This window comes from Lissotriton vulgaris, chromosome 2_1 (genome assembly GCF_964263255.1).
Source record: "Lissotriton vulgaris chromosome 2_1, aLisVul1.2, whole genome shotgun sequence".
NCBI classification, from domain to species: domain Eukaryota; kingdom Metazoa; phylum Chordata; class Amphibia; order Caudata; family Salamandridae; genus Lissotriton; species Lissotriton vulgaris.
The window spans coordinates 456,899,739-456,920,997 of NC_141687.1; the positions used below are offsets into that span (position 1 = coordinate 456,899,739).

At 46.8% G+C, this 21,259-nt stretch overlaps 1 protein-coding gene across 1 annotated transcript in view; it reads right to left on the bottom strand.

Moving 5' to 3' along the window:
- The window catches only part of LOC147730589 (uncharacterized), a 254,656-nt gene that overhangs the window by 19,320 nt on the left and 214,077 nt on the right, over positions 1-21,259 (bottom strand). Inside the window, exon 4 of the mRNA XM_086958609.1 lies at positions 8,422-8,520. The gene's annotated coding sequence lies outside the window, so the exon portion shown is untranslated. The remainder of the gene's footprint in view (positions 1-8,421; positions 8,521-21,259) is intronic.

Genomic DNA, 21,259 nt, shown 5'->3' on the forward strand with positions numbered 1-21,259 from the left:
CAAAAAGCAGCATACAGCATTCAATTGGTTATCTGGGAAAAAGAGAGGGAGTAGATATTTCTCAGTTGACTAAAGCAAGTGGCTCTTTCCACATCAAAAAGAATAGAGATAAGAGACATAAAGCTGAGAGAAACCATGTGCAAACCATGTGCCCAACAAATACGTAGTTGTGTGACAAATAACCAATAGAAACATTATTTCAACAGACTGAAAACTCAGATGAGTGTCCAGCTGTCTTTGAGTGCAGCTAACTTGTCACACAATTTAGTCATACCCAGGGTGCTCTCGGTGTAGAGTCTGTGGCCAGAACCCATTTTCCTGTGCCACGTAAGCCTTTGGCGCATAAAGGCAGAGCTCTTTCTTCAAGGCTCCTACCCCAAGAGTGTATTATCTAAGGCCTCAGCTGTGCCTATCAGACTTTGGTCATAGGGCCTTGTCTTTGGCGAGGCCATGCAGATAGATTCCTCTGAAGTAGAGAGACTTGTAAGGAAGACTCCACATTCTGACGCCTTAACCTACCCTGTTCCGAAGAATACTTAAGTAGGGATGTGACGTTAGCGCTTGTGTAGGGAACAGATTAATGCTTTATTTTCATTAACACTTGATGCATGGGAACTTGGACTCAAGTTTTCCTATTTTTCTGATCTTATTTCTTGAATTTATTATCTTGTACATGTTGCACACCTCAATCTGATTAGTAGATTTGACTCTATGTTGGTTCTGATGTATTACACCCTTGTCTTGAGGTGCCTATATGTCCAGTTATTCTTGGCTTTCTAATCAACCTACTAATCTCATTTAGTATTCTGTGGTTTTTATGGGTCTAGAGAACCCACAGGGGGCATGGATGATTGTGGGGGCATCACTTGTGCTCCCTAGCTCTCATAGCTGAGGCCGGGTGGCATGGGGCCCTGCTTGTGGCCCCCAGAATCACTTTCAGACAGGCTTTCCATGTCGGAATGGGTGACATGGAAAGGCAGTCGGAAACAGACATTATATTCCTGACGGAAGTGCCTGAGCAGGCACCATTGCCATTTGGGAATTATCTGTCGGAATAACACCCCGACGGGCTCCATGAACCTATTGGAAGCGGAGCAGAATTCCCGCGCGGGTTTCCCTCCGACAACCAGTATCATAATACGTTGGTCGGACGGAAACCTCTAAAGTCGGACGGAAACCCTCTGACGAGCTGTCGGATGGCTTTCTGCCCGACATCATAACGAGGCCCATAGTTGTTATATTGGTATATTTAAAAAACATTAAAAAATTAAAATACAGATTACAATTATATCTTTTTAAATAGTTTTATATCGTATATGTGTAAATAAATATGTAAACTTTTTCAATGGTACACTTCATTTCCCATAATGCATTTTGTTTAGGTAAACGTTTTAAACTTCATCCCAATGCATTTCGGCCGATGTGGCCTTCATCTGGAGAGAATCAGAATTCACACAAATCTCTTACCGATGGTCTCGGTTACTAATTTCCGTCTTCCCTCAGTGCAATGTTCGGTGACAAGTGATCGCGCGTTGGAAGAGAATTGTGTACCCAGATAAAGGCCACATCGGCTGAAATGCATTGGGATGAAGTTAAAAAGTTTACCTAAACAAAATGCATTATGGGAAATGTTAGAACCGGCGGTCTCTAGTTGGCAGAGGTATGCACTTCGGACAAATAGGGACACACCTTTTCCAGTCAGGGCAAGGGGATCACACCCTTTGATAACCCCTGCTCACCCCCTTGGTAGCTTGGCAGAGCAGACAGGCTTATCTCAGAGCCTGTGTGTTAAGCATTTATGACCACATACAGTAATAAAGTGAATACACTACAAATGGACACGACACAGTAGTATTATAAAAATAAGTATTTTTATATAAGGCTTAGCACAAGACCAAATAACTACAAAAATATACCACAATAATAATAAATACTCTTGGAAGGAAAAATAATAGTTCAAGGGTAGTTTCTTCTTAGCACAAAAGTCTTTAGTATCAAAAGCAACTCTTCTTCTTTAGAACACAGTTCTTGGCAAAAATTTAACCCACACGGGAGTCACACGACGTCGAGGCAAAGTTAATCCAAAGGTTCGGCGTCGACCGCGAGGAGCGCTACGTCGAGCCCGGAGTCACACGGACCCCCCCCACAACACAGTACCTTAGGAAAATGAAGCACACGATGATCAGCGGCGTCGAGATGTCGATGATGATGTTGCAAGAGTGAGCAGCGCTCACGGCGTCGAGAGGGCACGAAGTCGATGCGATCAGCAGCGTTGCGGACACGAGGTCCCTTGGAGCTGGAGCCGAACTCACTACTCACTGGCGTTGCTGCTGGCGTTGATCGGGCCCGGCGGCCGGCGTCGAGGAAGCGGGACACTGGAGCCGTTACTCACGATGTCGAGCTGGATTCGGTGACGTCCGTCGGCGTCGAGATTGCTGGTTTCTTTCAGAGGCGCTGGATTCTCAAGTTCCAGCAATAAGCACTTTTAGCAGATGAAGTCCTTTAGCCCTGTGACTTTAACAGGAGGCTGGCACTCTTCCAACCCTTGGAGATTTTCTTAGCAAAGTTTGAGAGTACACACACAGTTCCTCTCTCCTGGTTCCTTGGCAAAAATAAAGAAGCAATGCAGGATTCCCCCCAGCAAACAGTGCACTGGCAGAAGGGGAAGGCAAGTCCTTGGATCAGCAGGCTTCTTGTCCTTGGTTTCAGGGTTCCTTGTCAGAAGTGATCTAAATTCTTGGTTCAGGGGTCCTTCTCTTATACCCCTTTTTGACTTTGATCCCTTTGTCCATGCAGGGGAATTTCCCAACATCCTGGGTTTGTTGTGGGTGTAGCCAGACAGAGGCACCTGGCCTATTCACTGAGCAGGGCTGGGTCCTCAGACGCCCAGCAGGAGGTGGAGCCAGCATTGTCATTGGAAGGAGCAGAGCTATTGGCCTCCTAGTAGGAGGTGGGGCCAGGATTGTCCATGGCAGGCACAGAGCCATCAGTCGCCTGGCAGGAGGTGGAGCCAGCATTGTATCAGGCAGGGCAGGCTATCAGCAACTACTCTCCCCCTACTCTCAATGCAAATGTCCCACTCATCCCACAGTGACTCATTCAGACCTCTGGAGTCCACACAAACGGATGCTTTATTAAACCCCGAGTTCAGGGATACCAAACTCGACATTGCACCATGCTCTCCGAGCCAGCTAGGATTATAGCATTAATAATCCTGGCAGCCCATTCTAACTAATGGAGAACAGGTTACCTCGCAATAGTGAAAAACGAATATGGCTGTAATTCACTATTAGGACATGCCAACTTGGTCAGGCCTGTCCTACCTTATACTTACAATGCACCCTGCCCGTGGGCCTACCATAGGGGTGACTAACATGAAGTTAAGGGAAGGTTTAGGGACTGGCAAGTAGGTGTACTTGCGCAGTCAGCGTGACAGTACTAGACTGCACGTGGGTCTGGCAATGGCAGACCCTCAGACATACTTTTACTAGGCCGCTCTTGTGGGTGGCACAACATGTGCTGCAAGCCCACGAGCAGCATTTGTATTTACAAGCCCTGGCACTCCTGGTGCGCTAGAGTAGGGACTGATAGTAAACCAAATAAGCCAAACATGGAATTCAATCAATACAGCAATTTAACATAGGGAGCACTTGCACTGTGGCACTGATCAGCAGTGGCACAGTGCCCAAAGCATCATACCAGCAAAAACATCGTAAAACAGTGGAGGTAAACAGAAAAAATGGAGGAGAGACTCAAGCCAATGATGCCAGGTCTAACAGGAAATAAAGTGCACCATTGAAAAGATGAATTGTGAATAAAACAATTCATACAAGATTGGATTCTTGAAAAAACTTCGTGGAGAAATATATGTTTTTTGATAAAATAATAAAGCTTCATTGAACAGCCCATTAGCCTGTGCACTGGGGGACATATCCTAAGGAATTGGGAATGCTACCACAGTGATATACAAGCACGCTCGTCAACAGGGGATACCCAGGAGCACGGCACATACGATAAACCTTCATTACAGACTCATGGCATTGCACATTTCAAAACAAAACGGATTATATGAATATGTACACATTCATATATATGTGCGTGTATTTGTTTAAGTAAATATGTTTATGTATCTATAAATATTACTAAAACAGATTTAATTTACATTACGTTATTGTTATATGTTAAAATATTTAGTACTTACTATTTTTAACTATATGCGTATTAAAAAATATATTTTATATATTTTTTCAATATTAATGTAAATCAATATTTTTTTTGCAATTGCCATTATATGTATAGAAAAACTATATTTTTGTGTTCGATTTTTTTGACTCCACCTAGAATTGCCACGATGTCCATTGGCTCGTTACTGTTTGCCGATGATATAGCTATTTTGGACTTATCGCCTATTGGTACGCAACGTCATCTAGAAATTCTGTCAATGTATTCTGAAGCCCATTTTTTGAAGATTAATATTTCTAAAAGTAAAAGTTCTGATTTTTTGTAAGAATGGGTTAAGACTATGGAAATGTTTTGAATGAAATTTGGGTACTGATAAACTTGATATAGTTAATTTGTATGTTTATCTCTGGAATGTTTTCTCCAAGAATGGGTGGGATCACATAAAGCTAAGTGTTAGCAAGGCCCTCTTGAAGGTTAATGCCCTGTATAGATATTGTATCAAATTTGTGGGAGATATCATTTTGGCCACCTACTGTCTGTTTGCATGACCAAAATAATGTCCTCTTTGTGCTATGCTAGTGAAGTATTGGATTTTTGTAATTGGCACTCTCTTCAAGGCACCAAAGGCCACATTCTTCGTCAATGTGGAATTTGAATATTCTTGCAACCCCTCCATGTTATGCGCCGGGTGTGGTTGGTTTGCTATCCTCATACACATTTTTCCTGGCAGCTTTATTGAGGTAGAGGTACCGTCTCCGAGGATGAGAGGAGGGAACATTAAAAGCAGCTTTGAGGGTCCAAGTATTTTCCTGTTAAAAGAATGGTGTGTGTTCTTTAAGTCTTTTAAGTGGGCTTATGAAACATTTGGGCTTAATTTGAATATCGATTCTTTTATGCCCAAGTCCAGTCTAAAGAGCCTAATAAACTGCTCTGTGTCCAAAGGGAGCTTCGCCAGAGACAACGCCGTAGGTCAGTTAAATCTGTGCAATCAGGTGGTGTGTGAGAGCACTCTTAGGAATAAACCTTAGCCGTATCTAGTATGTAATCTGCACCGTGGGTTCAGAAGGATGAACCTACTGCTGGGATTGGGTTTGCTTCCTTTATGTGTGATTAATGGCATTTAGGACAAAATCCCCAAAAAGGATAGAAGATGTGAGCTGTGCCAGCTACGCATCCAGGATCTTAACCACACATTATTTGTGCCCCTTGTATTGCAGAATGCTCGTCATTTTTTAAGGCCTACGTTTATTAAATCTAACATCCACTCTGCCACAGAGGCCCATAAATTAGTTTTATTCCCTCCAAATGAAATGACTTGCAATTCGATTTACCAATTTTTGTAAATCTTTTTTGAATATTTATTAGGGCTTCTGTTTCTACTCTTTGACATGCGATATTGGTACATTCCCATTCTGTGTATCTACGCTGCTAATATTTTCAGTTATATTTATAAGATTGTTTTATGTATTATTTGCACTTTGCATATTGCACCACGCATGTTGTAATTCATAACAGTTTGAATATGTCAGAAACTCTCTTGTTCCAATGCTTCCACAGAAGCAGATGCTAAGCACCCAAATCCCTCCAGCGAGTGCAGACACAGATCCATAACATTCTAATCTATGACCTCCAACCACTAGGGGGAAAGGGGAATGGAAAAAAGAGAGACTGCAGTCTGGTCCTTAGTTTCTGCCTGAACTAATTCCTCTATTTTCTTGCGTTCTATTCTATTGTGCAACAGGTTTTACTTATAGAGGAATTATCTTGGCTTCCAGCAAAGGACAACAAGAACATTTGATATTTCTACCTATCTATCCATTCATTCTCCAATCAAACTCTACAATTTCTTCCACTCAACTACCTTGGACTCTAGGATTGGCTTGCCTCTCTCTTGCTTTTAGGTCGATCTTTTTTTAAGTCTTCTATTCTTCTTTTCTTTTTAAAAAATGATTCACAAGAATTATCAGTCATTGCATTGAAGAATTTAACTACAACTTATAACACTTGTTTTTATCAATGTCTTTTCTATTACTGTCCCTTGACTACTGAGGTTAGCGAAGTCTGAAGATCCTCCTTGAAGTCTGTGGTTTTCTCTGGAATTCTGAATCATCTGTAATTCCTTTTTTATTCTGTTGAGCTTGATTAACTTCTAGACTCTGGGGAAACTACTTTCCTGGTGTGCACAACGCTCCATTAACATGGAGCCCTTAACTAACGAAATTGATTCTGATGGCTCTGAGCATGCGTGAAGCGGGAATGCTCGAAGCGCGCACAAAATTATCTTCTAGACTGAGCAAGCAAAATACTAAGAGTGCTGATAAAAATTGTCTCTTGACTGATCATGCACGCTAACTGTGAGAAATGAATAATAGGACTCTTCACTGAGCAAGCGCTCTAACTCAAAATTGGCACATTTACTGAGCAGGCTTGATACTGGTGACTCTTCTCAAGCGCCATTAAAGCTAAATCTTTTTTCCTCGAAATAAAATTCTTTTCTCCATTTACTATCACCAAAACACTTTTGAAATGTAAGCTTAAACGGCGGACTTATAGCTCTGCACCTCACCCCAGTCTCATCAGTAAGTGGTCCTGTGGACCGATACCCCAGCACCATCCGTTGTGTGGTGCCTCTGTGATCCAGATCCTGAACGGGGCAGCTACAAATTGGGATGCACCAGGTAAAGGAGTACAAGACACTTAAGTTGTATCAAATGCCTTTATTTCAATTTCAATCCTTTCCATAGGTAAATAGCACACACTAAGCATGGGCGTAAAATCCGTTCCGCTCGCGGATTTTCGGTAAATCCGCGAGATTCGCGGATTTCCCGCAAAATCCGCAAATCCGCGCGCTGCGGATTTTTTGCTTGTGTTCGCACTGCTCGAGGCCCGCGGCGCGGGCAGCAACAATCTCGCAACAATCTCGCAAAATCTTACAAAAAAAATAAAAATGGCGGAGAGGTGAAGGAAGGAAGTGGCCCAGTCTCCAACTTCCTGTTCCTGTCCAGCAAGCTCCTCCCATTGGGGTGGGTGAAGGAAGTGCCCCAGTCTCCAACTTCCTGTTCCTTTTTCCTGGCCATTTTGGATTCGATCTTGACTGGGAAGGATTACTTTTTGTGGATGCTGCTGGATATTTGGATTTGAGGCCTTTTGGATTACTTTTGGATTCGAAATTTGATTTCACAAGTAAGTTGATAAGTTGATGTTCTTTGTGTTGATTTTTGTGTGTGTTTTTCGACTTTTGGGGTGGTGTTGGGGGCTGGCTATGTTGGTGGGGGGCCATTTGTATTACTTTTAGATTCGAAATTTGATTTCACAAGTAAGTTGATAAGTTGATTTTCTTTGTGGTGATTTTTGTGTGTGTTTTCCGACTTTTGCGGTGGTTTGGGGGATTTTGCGGGTGTTTTGCCACGTTCGCGTCGTGAAGCAACAATCTCGCACTCGCGAAATTGCAAAAAGTGCAATTCTGCACCAGAAAACCACCAGCAGGCAGCATAAACCTTCTGAAACTTGATGGATGGCATTGGATTGTGGTGATTTGTGTTGTCTTTTTTGACTTTTTGGAGTAGGGGTTGGGGGCTGGCTATGTTGGGTGGGGCCATTTTGTGGCATGGTCCTCCTGGCCATGTGGATGGGGGTCAAGCGGCCATTTTGAAGGAAGGCAGTGAGCTTTGTGCCATAGGCCTGCACCCTTTTTTGTCACAATTGATGAATGCTTGCTTAATTTTAACACACATCTTTTTTCTCTGAACAGACAGACGCTGGACTTCTACGGACAAGAGCAACATCAACTAAACCAGGTGAAAGCTCGGCTCGACCACAAGAAATGTGTTCCATTACTCATCAACTCAGCACCAAGCACTTTTCCTTTTCCAGCTAACTTTATTTTAATATATGTGTTTACTTTTACTTTTTTTAATAAAGCTTGTAAACTTGAATAGACTCTGTGGTTTTTGGTCCTCCAGACTAGAGTGACTGAGTGAAAGGTTTTGTAATTTTTGCAAGGAGGAGTCCGTGCCGCTGACACTACCAAGTTTATACTATAGTATACAGTGTGCCAAACACGCCACTCTGAAATATTATTATTACTCTGGTCTTTGGTGTCCATAGTTCGGTTTGTGGAGAATTGTCCCTGCAACAGTAGTATTATTGATTTTGCTCCTATCTAAACACTGTTTCGAAAAATTTAAATTAGGAACGCTTGGACAACAATAGGTCCTCTATATTTAAATGAAAACTTACTGGGGCCAGCAAAGGAGCACTCGCCGCCCTGGCCTGCATCATCCTCCTCCTTTGGAGCCACTGCATCCGCTGTTTCTGTCCGCTTGCCCCTGGGCGGACCTGACGTACAACATGAAAGAAAGAACAGAAAAAATTGATGATTGCTGCTTGTCGATGTCCTTGTCAACCAAATCAAACATTTAGAAAGTACAAGAACCAATTATTTCAGCAAAAAAGAGGGCTACAAAGGAAGGACTGCACCTGAGCCTCTACTCTAGGGGCACATTTACAAGCCCCTTGAAGCTCTTTTGCTCCGTTCTTGCATCACTTTTGTGACGCAGCGCCACAACAAGAGAGGCGCCATGGTGTGGCATATATTAACAATGTGACGCATATGGGAGATGCATCCAATTCTAAAGCCCGGCGCCATAAGGGAGCGTTCCAGCGCAAGGGAGGGCGTTCCTGCGCAGGAACGCATGCTAAAAGTGGCTATGGGGAATAGATAAAATTTCAATCAGTCATTTAGGACAATGATGCGTCACTGAAACCCTGCGCCTGCATGAAGCAGGCTTACGGCTTGACGCAGCATTGCTGGAGCTGCGCGATCGTTGCAAACGCAACTCCATAAATGAGCCGCCTTTACGGCACCGATGCGTAACGCTTCGGTGACGTTTTGGCACCATGGCGTGCCGCATTGAAAATACGGCGCACCATGGGTGGTGCTGGCGTGCCTCACACTTTGCAGGGATGCACAGGTAATTGCTAATCTGACACTTAGGGGCATACTTACGAGTTCTGGGCTGCACACCTCCAGAGGTGCACCAGAACAAAATGCGTAACTCAAAACTAACCTTGCCTCACGGCAGATGCTCCGCAATTACAATGCGGCAAACCCTGGCGCAAGGGTAGGCAGATGCGTGTTGCATCTCGTGACGAAAGAGGGGCACATCTCTAGAGTCGCGTCGCAGGCGCGATGCAACTATAGCAATGCTCAGGGATGCCCAATACTCAACATACCGCATCAGTCCTTACGCCTGCTTCAAGCAAGCAGGCATAAAGAATTGACGTAGCAGCGTCACGGAAGTGCCTGCGTTAAATCTTGTAGATTTTACGCAGGCACTTTTGCGAGGCGCACATCTGCCTGACCGCCACCCCTCCCCCTGCGTGGGAACGCACCCATTGTGGCGCAGGCCCAGGTCTTAACGTGGTGCATCTCCTTAGAAGCATCACGTTGTACATGACTCGCAGGGATGCGCCACGTTTACGTCGCTGTGCGTCAGGTAAGGCAGCGTAAAAGTGGCGCAAGGGGCTTGTAAATCTGCCCCTTTGTGTCTAGCATTACGCAGTTCTGTAAAGTACACTCATACATTACTCAGCCCAATTAAATGAACACAAAATAGAAAACAAATAAGCAGTGGCACCACCACAGAGAAGGAGAGCAGTGCACCTGAAATGCACAGAAGATTTTGAAATATTAATTTAGCTCTCCTATCAATGTAATCAGCAGCATTATTGCTCTTTGTAGAAAAGTTAAAGCAAACATTTGCAATATTAACACACAGAGCAGGAGAAAAAACAGAGTAGTGAGTGATGAAAAAATTGCTACTACTACTCACCAAGCCCGGGGACCTCCACTCCCAGCAGATCGAGCAGGTCGTGCTCACGCTCCAGAATATCGGTCCAGCGGTGGGTCACCTGATTATAGGTGCGCTGGACCCCCGTGATGTTAAAAAGGGCCCGGCACACCTGCCCCCACCGCTTCCGACGCTCCTGCCTGTTGGTATAACCGGCAGCAATCCTGCCGACTGCTGCGATGGTCCTGGGGAGACGGCGCTGCACATAATAAACGAGTGAGCCCACCTCCTCAGGGCTGAAGATCTCCCTGGGCACCACCATTTCCGCCCTCAAGCGGCCACACGGGAGTCAAGTCAAGTCAAGTCAAGTCAAAAAAATTTGTATAGCGCACTACATACCCAGAGGGTTTCAAGGCGCTAAGGAAGGGGAGGAGGATTATTTGTCAAATATCCACGTTTTAAGCTGCTTTCTGAACGCTAGGTGGTTCTGGGTGAGGCGAAGGTAAGCGGGAAGTGAGTTCCATGTTTTAGCAGCCAGGTATGAAAAGGATCTGCCTCCCATGGTGGTCTTGTTGATGCGAGGTACAGTGGCGAGGGCTTGGCTGGAAGAACGTAGTTGGCGGGAGGGGGTGTAGAAGGACAGTCGAGAGTTGAGGCAATCTGGTCCGATGTCGTAGAGTGATTTGTGTGCGTGGGTAAGCAGTCGGAAAGTGATTCTCTTATTGACGGGTAGCCAGTGGAGGTCTTTAAGGTGACCAGAGATGTGTTCGTTGCGTGGGATGTCTAATATGAGCCTGGCTGAGGCGTTTTGGATTCGTTGGAGTTTCTTTTGGAGTTTAGCGGTGGTGCCTGCGTAGAGGGTGTTTCCGTAGTCCAGTCGGCTCGTGACCAGAGCGTGGGTGACTGTTTTCCTTGTTTCGGTGGGGATCCAGCGAAATGTTTTTCTGAGCATGCGAAGAATGTTGAAGCAGGAAGAGGATACGGCGCTGACTTGTCTGTTCATTGAGAGTGAAGAATCCAGGATGACGCCATGGTTCCGTGCGTGGTCTGTCGGGATGGGTGCTTTTCCGAGGGCTTCCGGCCACCAGGAGTCGTCCCAAGCAGAGGGGGATGTACCTAAGATGAGGACTTCTGTTTTGTCTGAGTTCAGTTTCAGACGGCTTTGTTTCATCCATTCGGAACTTCTTTCATTCCTTCGTGTAGGTTAGTTTTGGCGGTGCTGGGGTCATTGGTGAGAGAAAGGATCAGTTGAGTGTCGTCCGCGTAAGAGATGATGTTGAGGTTGTGTTGGCGTGCGATGGCCGCGAGGGGGCTCATGTATACGTTGAATAGGGTGGGACTGAGTGAGGATCCTTGAGGTACGCCGCAGATGACTTCAGAGGCCTCGGACTTGAATGGAGGAAGGCGGACTCTCTGGGTTCTTCCGGTGAGGAACGAGGTGATCCATTCAAGTGCTTTTCCTTGAATTCCGATGTTATTGAGGCGTTGTAGAAGGGTGCTGTGGCAGACTGTATCGAATGCTGCAGAGAGGTCGAGGAGGATGAGGGCGACTGTGTCTCCATTGTCCAGTAGAGTTCGAATGTCGTCTGTTGCTGCGATGCGGGCGGTCTCAGTGCTGTGTTTTGCTCGGAAGCCAGATTGTGAGGGGTCGAGGGATTTGTTGGCTTCGAGGAAGGCGGCGAGCTGGTTGTTGACGGCTTTCTCTATGACTTTGGCCGGGAATGGAAGAAGCGAGATGGGGCGGTAATTTTTGAGTTCGGTGGGGTCCGCTGTTGGTTTTTTCAGAGGGCGGTGAGTTCAGCGTGTTTCCAGTCTTCTGGGAAGGTAGCGGAGTTGAAGGAGCAGTTGATGACGTCTCGGAGGTGCGGTGCTATGACGGAGTCTACTTTGTTGAAGATGTGGTGAGGGCATGGGTCTGTGGGGGATCCTGAGTGGATGGAATTCATCAGGCGGATGGTGTCCTCAGTGGAGATAGGGTTCCAGGCGTTAAGGGTGTTCACGGGGGGAAGATGGACAGCAGATGGTAGGGTGGGTTTGTTTCCGGATTGGTTGTCAAAGCTGTTGTGGATGTCTGCAATCTTGTTGTGGAAAAAAGAGGCTAGGGAGTCGCAGAGGGTTTGAGAGGGGGTGATGTCGTTGGAGTTGGCTGAGGGATTGGAAAATTCCTTGACGATGTTGAAAAGTTCCTTGCTGTTGTGGGCGTTGTTGTCAAGTCGATCCTTGAATGCTGTTTTCTTGGCTTTTCGGATCAGTTGGTGGTGAGTGCGGGTGGCGGTTTTGAAGGCGTCCTTGGTGCTGGTGGTTGGGTCTTTTTTCCAGGCCTTTTCAAGGGAACGGCAGAGTTTCTTGGACTTCTTGAGATCATCGTTGAACCATGAGGCCTTCTTGCTGCCAGGTTTACTTTGACGTTTTTTCAGTGGAGCTAAGATGTCGGCGGTGTTGGATAACCATAGGGTGAGGTTGGCGGCGGCTTCGTTGGTGTTAGAAGAGAGGGCTGGGGAGTTTCGAAGGAGCGATGCGGAGATTTGGTCCGTGGTGATTTTGTTCCAGTTTCTTTGTAGGGTAGGTTGGAGGTGGATGTTGGGTTTTGGTTTGTTGTAGGTGAAGTGAACGCAGCTGTGGTCAGTCCAGAGGAGATCCGTAGTGTGGCTGAAAGAGACATGATTGCTGGAGGTGAAGATGGGGTCGAGTGTGTGACCTGCGATGTGGGTGGGGGAAGTGACTAGTTGTTTAAGTCCGAGGTTGGCGAGGTTGTCCAAGAGGGTGGTGGTGTTGCGGTCGTTGATCTTTTCGAGGTGAAAGTTGAGGTCTCCCAGAAGGATGTAGTCTTTGGAGGGGAGCGCGTGTGGAGTGATGAAGTCCGTGATGTCTTCACTGAATTTTGCGCGGGGTCCTGGTGGTCTGTAGAGGAGGGTGCCTCTGAGTGTGGTCTTGGGGTCGATGTGGATCTGGAAGTGGAGGTGTTCGGAGTTGGCGAGGTTGGCGTCAGAGCTGGTTGAGATGCGGATTGATTTCTTATGGACGATAGCGATTCCTCCTCCTGTGTGGCAGGTACGGTCTTTGCGAGTGATCTTATAGTCTTCAGGGATGGCAATGGTGATGTCAGGTGCGGAGGAAGCATTCATCCATGTTTCCGTCAGGAAGGCGATGTCCGGAGAAATGGTGTCTAGTAGATTCCAAAGGTCAATGGCATGTCTGTGGACGGATCGGGTGTTGAGAAGGATGCATTGAAGGTGATTGGGGTCGGGGATCTGTGCTGTGGGCGTAGCGGAGATGTTGACAGTACCGATGAATTTGCAGGAGTAGCAAGAGAAAGGTCCATGGGTGTGACCAGGAGCGGCTTGGACGCAGTTGGGGGCGCGACCGGGGTTAAGGGCTAGGAGAGTGGCGGCATCGTAAGTAATGCGGGAGGGGTGGGCAATGCGAGGTCCAGGGGGTATGGCGCTGGGCGCGGTCCAGGCGCGGACGGGCGTAGACGGGCTTACCTTTGGCGCACCTTCGGCGCGGATTGGGCGCGGTCGCTGCGCGTGAACGCTGCGCGGAAGTACATCATTCATATAAAGGAGTTGGGGGGAGGGGCGAGGGCGGAGCAGCTGGGAGGCGGGGTGGATATCCGGGGAGGGGGGAGACTAACAACAACAAGGTAGTAAGCAAGATGGCAGTCGGGGCACACAATTGCAATCCCACGCTGAAAGTTACTATGAGGGCACAGGGAGACACAATCGTAATAGCGAGGCACTTCAGGTGAAGCTCAGCGTTGCAGCGCGCTGTGCAAATATGTAAATTAGTCCGATATGGACTAGCGCTATTCTGCTCTGCTGGAGTAAGGAGCGCTATATAATTAAATGAATGGACAAATCGGGCGCAGCACAAAGCAGCAAAGCAGCAAGCAGCTGAGAGAACAAATGAGCAAATAAATTGGCCAAAGAGAGCACAGCAGAACGATACCGCAGTGGGGCCGGGGAGGCAGCGTGAAGAGGAGCGGCCGTCTCTGACGAGTCAGAATGGTCACAGAGGTCGTGTGGACAGACCGAGCCTGATGCACTGTGGGTGGGCGGAGCAGCTGGGAGGCGGGGTGGATATCCGGGGAGGGGGGAGACTAACAACAACAAGGTAGTAAGCAAGATGGCAGTCGGGGCACACAATTGCAATCCCACGCTGAAAGTTACTATGAGGGCACAGGGAGACACAATCGTAATAGCGAGGCACTTCAGGTGAAGCTCAGCGTTGCAGCGCGCTGTGCTAATATGTAAATTAGTCCGATATGGACTAGCGCTATTCTGCTCTGCTGGAGTAAGGAGCGCTATATAATTAAATGAATGGACAAATCGGGCGCAGCACAAAGCAGCAAAGCAGCAAGCAGCTGAGAGAACAAATGAGCAAATAAATTGGCCAAAGAGAGCACAGCAGAACGATACCGCAGTGGGGCCGGGGAGGCAGCGTGAAGAGGAGCGGCCGTCTCTGACGAGTCAGAATGGTCACAGAGGTCGTGTGGACAGACCGAGCCTGATGCACTGTGGGTGGGCGGAGCAGCTGGGAGGCGGGGTGGATATCCGGGGAGGGGGGAGACTAACAACAACAAGGTAGTAAGCAAGATGGCAGTCGGGGCACACAATTGCAATCCCACGCTGAAAGTTACTATGAGGGCACAGGGAGACACAATCGTAATAGCGAGGCACTTCAGGTGAAGCTCAGCGTTGCAGCGCGCTGTGCTAATATGTAAATTAGTCCGATATGGACTAGCGCTATTCTGCTCTGCTGGAGTAAGGAGCGCTATATAATTAAATGAATGGACAAATCGAGCGCAGCACAAAGCAGCAAAGCAGCAAGCAGCTGAGAGAACAAATGAGCAAATAAATTGGCCAAAGAGAGCACAGCAGAACGATACCGCAGTGGGGCCGGGGAGGCAGCGTGAAGAGGAGCGGCCGTCTCTGACGAGTCAGAATGGTCACCGGGCACGGGCTGCGGTGCCCGGCTTGGGCAGCTTGACCTCTGTCTTCACCATGTTCTGGGCAGGTAAGGAGATAAAATGAAAAAGAATAGGAGTAGAGAAGAAGGAAATAAAAGTTTAAAAAGTACTTGAAAAGTAAACAAAAGTAGCCTAAAACACAAAAATATAGACCTAGAAAACAAGAGGGATAGAAAAAAGTTTAATAGATCAAAAACAAAATAAAATAAGCAAAGGATGGCAGAGATATACAGAGGATAGAAACACCATGCCCAGACACATAGGAATGAATGAAAAACAAGATGGCGGCCGATCACGTGCGCGTAAGTAAGTTCGCACGCGATTTCCCTCGCGAACTCGTGCGAACTTGTATTCGCAAGGCGCTGATCGCGTGAGATTACACATAGCGGGCGGAAACGGAAATACGTCACGCAAACAAAATGGCGGCGCCCGTAAACCTTGGGGTAACTCGCACGAGTTCGCGGCTTACACGATCGATTTCGCATGACGCCGCGCCTCGCGAATAGGGCTAAATTACCAAAAAACGAGTTTTGCAAAAGGAAAAGCTATGAGCAGGTGCAAAAGTTCAACCTCATCATTTGTAACCATTCCCTGTAGTCCTTCCTGAAGGGGCCCTCCAGAATTCGGTTTGGTTCCTGTAAAAAAAAAAATTATATTGCAACAAACAGGAAAAGGAAAGGAAAGGGAGCAGACAAGCAGGTGCCAGCCTTCATTAATGTCAGTTAAATTTAATTTACATTGCAACAAACAGGAAAAGGAAAGGAAAGGGAGCAGACAAGCAGGTGCCAGCCTTCATTAATGTCAGTTGGGGCAGGGCAGGTGTTGTTGTAATTTAATTTTACAAAACTTAAAGCACTTAGCAGGTGTACTGTACACTACTATAATGTACACTGGTGAACCAGAGGGTGCTGTGATGACACAGAGGGTGACATGGGTGAGCCAGAGGGTGGCATGGGTGAACAAAGAGAGTGCCAGTGGTGACAGAGGGTGGCAGTGATGAAGAAATGTTTGCAAACAGGCTGGGCACGTAGAAACAACAAGTTCGCAAAACTGGCGACCTGACAAGTAAGTTCGCAATTTGCGAAATTGTACAAAACCCTCGCGAACTTGCAGAAAACCCGTGCGAACACACACAAAAAAAATCCGCAAAATCCGTGAGAATTCGCGGATTTTGCGGATTTTCGCAATCCGCAAATTCGCAAATCCGCAAATTCGCGGATTGCGAATCCGCAAAATCCGCCCATGCTTAGCACACACATAGTTCACCAAAAAGCTGCTTTTGCAATGAAATCAACAGTCGAAGTATGCAGTTTCAAAAGCTTAAACACCGTTGTTAGGCAACCAACGGAGAAGACATACAACTAGAACGCTGACCTACCAATAACATGCGGCTGCCATGTTGGGGGTATGCACACTTCCCAGAAGTCAAAAAGCGCAAGAAACACTGAAGAAGAACCCAAAGATGAGGATGTCTCTTAAACCTTCGGGATGAAAAGCCTTAAGTAGCTTTTTTTTACAAGAGGAACTGAGGCAAGTTACACTTCCTGACAGAATATGAAGTTTTTGAATAAGCTCTTTTCTGCTTCTCTAGTGTCTTTTGGGAATAAGTGCATAAATGCCTTTAGTGTCACATGAATCGAAATACCATGTATTATAGTGCTATGCACCTTGTCAATTTATAAAAGATAGTTAGTGTCATTCTGACCTGATGGATGCAACAGATTGGTGCTTTCATATCTTTTTAATTCTGGATCTTAATATGTATAATGTATTATTGCTTTATCACTTGTTTAGATTATGCGGACCTCTGTCTGAGTTCCGTACCGTAATTGACAAACTGAAATTGACACCCACTAACACATCCATACATCCACTAAAGCACTGACTCAGAGACCCAGAGAATGACTCACACATTCACTTACAGACTCAAATAGGCACTCCCACACCCACTCACACACCTGTATAGCCACTCTTATAACCATTCAGAGACCCTCAAAATCACTTACAAACCCACTCACAGACTCACACAGTCAGTCACACTTAATTCATCTCTGTGTCCTCAGAGGGGTGAATAAGGGTTGAAATGGCTATCAGGAGGATGGTTCCTTAAAATGTAGGTGGAAATGCAAATGGATGAGTGGAAGATGGAGAAGGACTTAGATGAGTGGTGACAGAAAACAATATGTGGGTTGAGTAAGAAGAGAACACTAAAAGTGAGGTGAGGACAGAAATAGAGTAGTAAATCAGAAATGAGATGAGGTACAAACAGGAAGAGAACACCAAGGACTGTAATACACAAAGTGGCCTGGGGACGCAACGACTTGAGCACCCACTTTGAGTGCCCACAGGGCACTTTGGTATTACAAAAGGGGTTGCAGATGCTTGTGCAGCACCTTCTGTAATACTGATAGCACTGGCACACATGTGCATGGCTCCGTGCAACTGAAGCGATCTCTTTCCATCTGGTTCTACACCGTATTATTGATGCATGCACAAAGGTAAATAAGCAGAGAGGAGATGCACTGACAGTGCATCACAAAAAGGTGGTGCACTACCAGTGCGTCTCCAGAGAGCACTTCTTAGACGTGGGAAAAGGGAACCCATGGACCTCCCATACACACCCTTGCAAGGAGAACTCTCCACCCTCATAAAAATTGCTGGCTGGTGGCAGTCTGCACAGTGAAACATGATGCACCATGTAACCTGCCTCTCTGTATTTCCCTTGAATGCACTGGCCCCAGGGCAGCTTGAGTTTGCAATTGCTCTGAGGGAAGTGCATGCACCATGATGGGGTACACTTTCCCTGCTTGTGTCTGGTGCACTTTTTGAAAGGTGCATAGTGGTGCAAACAATGAAAAGGTGCTCTGTGAGTAATATGGCCCTGGGGCAGAGCAAGATTGGAAGGAGCGAAGTAAGGCGGAGGTGAGGTGAGGAGCAAAGAGGAAGAAAACAGGAGAGGCAAGGCAACAACAGTAGGAAAGGAGTGGAGTAGCAGTAACAAAAAAAGCTGGGAGGAGGAGAACACACACTGGTAAGGCAAGGATGAGAGGAAATAGTGAGGCAGGAGAGATACAAGTAACAGAGGAAGCAGTGGACAAGGAAGACTACAGGTACCAAAGGAGACATCAATTTTACATCCACAGATGCAGCTGCCACCTGGAGCAATGCACTGAGTCTCCAATTGTCACAGTACAGGCTGCGCACCATGGCCCAAGGCAACTTTTAGTAATTGGTGGCAGAGAATCACAATAGGTACCTTTGCCTGCACTAAGGGCACTCAGTAAAAACAGGAATGCATCTTTGGAGAAATCTTTCTCTGTTGCAAAAGGAGCCAAGAAAGTGAAATCTCATTCTTCTAGGATAGTCACCGGTTTGATCAAACAAAGGAAATCAGAGTCACATACAACTGCAATCTGGTAGCAGAAGATCTGATACAGACTCCCTTCCCAAATAACCTGAGACGTGACTATTTTTTGTTGAGGTGAGGAGTAACAATTGTTGAGGGATATCACTGTTTTCCATCACACACCTAGCGACCTAGAAGGGTATGGTATCTGATTATGCTGTACTAAATGTCATCTGCCAAAAATAAAGGCCCCGATTTACTAACACTTTATTTCAGGTTTGTATTATTTTTGTAATGCAAACCTGATGGAAAGTGTCATTCTAGGATTTGCTATTCAATGCAAATCAGGATCTGTGTCAGATAGTTTCGCAAAGTAATGCCAATGTTCACTAAGCACTGCTTTGCTTTACTTTTCATCAAGGGGCGTGCCATTGATGGTACATGGATGTTTCCCTGCAACGAGGAAGAGGTGTGGCGCAGAGGCCAGGGTGACTGACATTGGACGCCGGGGATCATGGTTCATGGTTCGATCCCCGACCATTACAACACATTGCACTGGGGGCGCTCTAGGATAGGGTATAGTTTTAATTTTCTATCCAACACCTTCCCTACTATCCCTACTATCCCTACTATCCACGGGGACTGGTGTTGGAATAGTAAATTAAACTATTCACTATCCAGCACCCCAAAGCGCTATGTGTGTAACAGCATGCGTTGTAAAAACTGTGTTGTAACAGCATGCGTGGTAAAAGCATGCGTTGTAATGTCATACATCCTTCCCGACGGCCCCCAGCGCCTTGACACCTTCGGGTACTTGTTTGCGCTTTACAAATACAGGACATTTACCACCCATGGATTTTGGCCCAAATTCCTATAATTTCTAGACAGGGATTTTTTGCACCAGCTTGAGTCAAACATAATGAAGAGAAAGGTTTTCATTTCTCCTTATTTATTCTACTTTGCATTCATGATGTATTGTACAGCACAAACACACATCAAGAAATGTGTTACAGGATAGTTTTTGTGCGGGAAGAGTCCCCTTCCGTGTAAACACTATTCCTTACAGAACGCATACACTTGGCAACTTGGTCTGTGGGTGTATGCTTTAGTAAATGGTGCCTAAAGTGCACTAGCTTAGGGTTAAAGGAAAACTGCCATATCTTAGGAGACATGGTGCTGCTCTGCTTTACCCCTTTTTACACACACCAACAAAGCCATTTTCGTAAATGGTGCCTAAAGTGCACTAGCTTAGGGTTAAAGGAAAACTGCCATATCTTAGGAAACATTTATCGCCCCCCCCATCCCTCTCCCACTTTTGTCTCTAACTTCCAGGACATATTGGCAACGCTGGTAGTGAACAACTCTTCAGTGTTAGTCTTAGGTGACCTAAACTTCTGGCCTAATGACCCTGCCGAGAGCCCCTTGTCCAAAGACTTCACCGACCTTATGTTCAGTCTTAATTTCATTCCTCACATCCACAGCCCCACCCACGTTCAAGGCCACTCACTTGATCAGGTCTGGACCTTGAACATCCCTACCACTCCCCCCACCATTTCCCCTTGCCCTTGGTCTGATCATTTTTTAATTTCCTTTTCCCTTGCCTTAGCCCCCATTATCAAGCCTCCACTCCCTAAGAACACCTGGGCTAGAAAATGGGGCAAAGTCGATCTGCCATCCTTCTGCTCCTCGCTAGCCAGCACTAGCCCTGACCTCCTAGGCCTCACCGCCCCTGTCCAACTGGACACCATTAACAACTGGTTGACCCATGCGGGCGACGCCTTCGCCCCCCTCAGACGTATCACGGTCAAGCGAGCCCACGCCGCCAACCGGTGGTTCACTCCCATTCTTAAGGAGAAAAAGCTGGCCGCACGTAGGGCAGAACGAGCATGGAGGAAAGCATACTGTCCTTCCCTAAAAACCATCTATCTCTCCGTGCTCAAGGAATATAAGCAGAGCATCCTTGATGCCAAGACCTTATTCTACTCTAATAGAATATTGTCAGCAGAGTCACAGTCGAAGGAAATTTTCGCCACAGTGCACGAGCTCGCGTCATCTAACAGAGTCTCGGCCTCCATTCCACCCTCTCAATCTCTCTGTGACTCGCTTAACGACTTCTTTGTGGACAAGGTGATAAAGATTAAGGCCAATATCCCTTCCCCATCCCCCACTTTCACCAATCCTTCCCCCCCCCCGTCTCCTCCAAACTCACCTCCATCCCCCCCTTGACCACAGCCACGCTTCTCCCCCTGCTTCACAGAGTGAAATCAGGTTCCCCCCTAGATTTCGCCCCCGCCCACATCTTGAGAGAAATCTTTCGAACATGTCCATCCCCTCCCCTCACACTTCTAAATGATTCCCTCAGTAATGGAGTGGTTCCCGCCCCCCACAAATTTGCAGCCGTCATTCCCATTCTAAAAAAGGCTGGTGCGGACCCTTCATCCCCTTCCAACTATCGTCCCATTTCCCTCCTTCCCTACCTGGCAAAGGTTCTTGAAACCCACGTCACCGCCACCCTGAGCTCCCACGTGGAAATCAACCACTGCCTTTCCCCTCGGCAGGCGGGCTTTCGCCCCCTCCATTCTACGGAAAAGGTAGTGGTCTCAGTTATGGACAGCCTACGCGAGGGCATTGACACCAATCTCCCTCAGGCCCTCATTCTTTTAGATCTGTCCGCCGCGTTTGACACGGTGGACCATTCCACCTTACTTTCCCGTGTCAAGGCGGCGGGCATAGAGGGTCTAGCCTTCGCTTGGCTTGAGTCCTTTCTGAGCGGTAGAGCTCAGGCAGTCCATCTCACTGGCTTCACTGCGGCCTCCCACAAGGTGACGTGTGGGGTCCCCCAGGGATCATCACTTTCCCCCCTTCTGTTTAATTTATACATTTTCCCCCTCATTTTTATGTTACAGCAGCTCGAGGTCACGGTGTACAACTACGCCGATGACCTCCAGCTTATTTTTAACCTTTCCCATT